Source organism: Limulus polyphemus, unplaced genomic scaffold (assembly GCF_000517525.1).
Source record: "Limulus polyphemus unplaced genomic scaffold, Limulus_polyphemus-2.1.2 Scaffold734, whole genome shotgun sequence".
NCBI classification, from domain to species: Eukaryota; Metazoa; Arthropoda; class Merostomata; order Xiphosura; family Limulidae; genus Limulus; species Limulus polyphemus.
In genome coordinates this window covers 173,341-176,915 of record NW_013666344.1, presented here as the reverse complement: position 1 = coordinate 176,915, position 3,575 = coordinate 173,341, and positions in this window count along the sequence as shown.

Below are 3,575 nucleotides of genomic sequence, written 5' to 3'. Positions count from 1 at the left end.
TCATCAGGTACCAGAACAGTGAGGGGCTTTTCCTACCAACAAATAACCGCTCAATGAACAAACATGGTTCAAGAAGAAATTGGGAAATGGTCATGGTGAGGAAGTGACTCGCTCATGGCTGGTCTATTCCCTTCTAAAAGTGTGCATTTTGTATCTGTTGTCTTCTCTATTCCCGGTCAGACCATCAATCCTCATAGGAACAGGAAAGTAGATTCAACCAGTGGAAAGCACATGAAAGGATTAATGTTCATGAAAATCCTAAGAATCATCTGGAGTGCTTCACACAGTGGAACGAAATTTAGCTGAAAACAGAGGAGTTATTGACATGGAACTTCAGTTACAGATTGAGAATGAAAAGCAGAAGTGGCATGATATCCCTGCATAAAATACCTTGCGATTCAGAACCTGGCTTTGCAAGGACACAGGGAGTCACTTGAACTAAACGATGACTCCAATGTGGGAATTTCCTTGGCTTACTGAAACTACTGGCCATCTTTGACCCTGTCATGAAAGAACACCTCACTCGTTTGGAAAGTCATCCTGGATCCACGTCTTATCTTTCACCAGGTGTCAGAACGAATTCATCAGCATGATGTCATCCACTGTTTGCCAGAGTTTACTGAGAAACATTCGTAAAGTCAAGTACTATGGTCTCATGTTCAACTCAACTCCTGATCAGGCACACCATGAGCAGATGTCAGAAGAAGTGAGGTACATGGAAGCTGATTTTGAGAGGAAAACAGTCCGTGCTAGAGAGTCCTTCCTTGGTTTTATCCAGATAAGACAGAAGGATGCTGAGAGCTTGGTTGAAGACATCTTGAAACAGCTAAAGAAGGACGAAATGGAGCTACAAGATTGTCGATCACAGTGCTATTACAACACTGCTGTGATGGCTGGAGAAAGAAATGGTGTTCATTAAAGAATAAATGAGGAAAACAACCTGGCAGTGTTTGTGAATTGCGACAATCACTCACTCAACTTGGTGGGTGTACATGCAGCCAAGCAGGATACAATGATGATCATGTTTTTTGGAATCATCGAAACTCTCTACGTGTTCTTCTCTCGTTCAACACAGCGCTGGGAAAAACTCAAAAACGCTGTGCCTGTGGTTGTTAAGTCGCAGTCCGAAACTAGGTGGAGTGCAAGGACACAAGCAGTGAAGCCCGCGAACAAGTACCTTGAGGAGATACTTCAAGTTTTCCAGGACATGATAGACAATGAAAACGAGACCAGTGAAACAAGAAGTGACGTAAGGCAGTTGTATAACCGCATGTTGAGTTACGATTTTCTGACTTTCCTAGGATTTTGGAACAAAGTACTCATTCGCATTGATCGTATTCAGAAGAGGCTACAGAATCCTAGCATGAACTTCCACGATACTGTCCTGGAGTTGAAAGCCCTCCGAGATCATTTTGATGATGAAAGAGAAATGTTGGTCACTGAGTCATTCGAAGAAGGACTCGGTCTCTGTCAAGAATAGAATATTGAAGTTGAAAGACGTCAGAGACGAAAGAAACGAAAGGCTGATGAGAACTCCAGAAACAGTGGGTTAACAGCCAAGGAGGAAATGGAAAGAGGCATAAAGGGAACACTCGACCATCTTCACAGAGAAATGGATGAAAGGTTCGCTCATTTGCACGACACTGACGCCAAGTTTGGGTTCCTTCTCGATGTCGAGGGACTGTGTTACGGCGCCGACAGTAACGACCTAAAGAAGAAGTGCGAAAATTTGGGCGAATTGTACAGCTCTGGTGTTGATGGACAGCAGCTATATGAAGAAATTTTGGATTGCTTAATGTTGCTATCAAGTCGGACCAACATGAAGAGCTTCTCGAATTTTTTGTTCAATATGGAGATAAGAGCGTCTTCTCCAATCTCCGCATTGCTATTCAGATAATAGTAACCATCACAGTTTCCATCGCCAGCTGTGAGAGATTATTCTGCAAGTTAAAACTAATACTTTCGTATTTGCGAGCCTCCAGGGGGGAAGGCAGACTCTGTGATCTTGCTCTGCTGAGCGTAGAAAGCGAAAACACTGAAAAAAAGTAACTTTAAGCTCATCATAGTCCAATTTGCATCAGTGAAAGCAAGGAAGGTGCAATTGTAATTTTCATGAAGTGCCATAATTTGTTAACTAAAAGATTAACGAATTTGACTTGTATTTTTGAGCTGATAGTATGATAAAGTTATCTAAAAGATGGGTGTCAGATGTTTGGACAGGAGCGCAATTTCAGTGCTTGTCATAGGTGCTATTTTCCGTAGATACGCCCCTGCCATTAAACGCCATAGTAGAATATAACTGTAAGAAAATAATCAAAATAACCATACCAAAAACACAAATTCTATTACTTGCTAAACTAAACAAAACTATTGAAAATTACCCCAAAGCTATACCTCCAAGAAACACTTCTCCAGACAGCTACTTCTATAAAATTTCTCGGTCTAACATACGATACTAAATTAACCTGGCAAAAACATGTAAGTGAAATTTCAAACAAAATCTGGCGAAGAGTAAACTAAGTTAGAGGTCTGTCGAGGATTAACAAAGGCGCAACACCAAATAACATTAAAAATACATAAACAATACATAAGACCAGCATGGATCAATATAGCTCCCAAGAAAATCAAAAGTAAACTACACAAAATGCAATTCTAACAAGCCCATATAAAGACCCAAGATAAACAAATTTACTATTTCTACACAAATATGCAAACATCAAATCACTCCACGACAGGTTCTAAGTAGATCTTTCGAATATTTTAAGAAAAGCCTACACAAAAATGAAATGCTATGCGCATTACATAGCTATATCATACATGATGGAAATGAGCCTAAGTACCTCTCACCTATTAACATATACTATAAGGTTTAGTAATCAGCCACTTATTGCTAGATTTACATAGTATCATTTTGTGGTTTATATAAACAATGTATTAAATAGGGTATTTATGTGAATAGGTATAGTGTAAACTACTGAACAAAACATTGGTATATATGAACTTTTAAAGCAAGTGTATCCCAATGAGAATTATAAACGTTGTACATAAATGGACATGGCCCTGATAAGGGTATTGAATAACATATCATAAACTTTCGTGTATTCAATGCCTTCGTTTATGCGCGTTCAACATTTTAACAGTGCATCAACAACACCATTGCTGAGGGAGGAAGAGGTCAAGTTTGCAGGTCCACCAGCATCTAAAACCCGATAAAGCTGACCATAAAAGAGAAATAAAAAGCCAAGCCCTTTACAAGAAAACTACTTGTAAGAATTCCACGAAAGTTTGAAGAATGATACAAGTAACGGTAGGGTTTATTCCTGTAAAATTGAAAGAAAATTCGAAATCTATATTTTGTTTTAGCTAAAACCAACCCTGTAGGCCAAAAAGCTTATTGTTTCGAGCCACAAATACTGTTTCTACTTGAGTGAGCATGAAGGAAGTAATGATATTAATTTAAAAACATTCGGCCTAAGATTGAAATGATGGTTGAGGTTTTAGAATTAAATGCTCGCCCCAAAAACAAATTGGGTATGTGGAAACGAAAAAAAGAATAAGAAAACGAATAATACGGT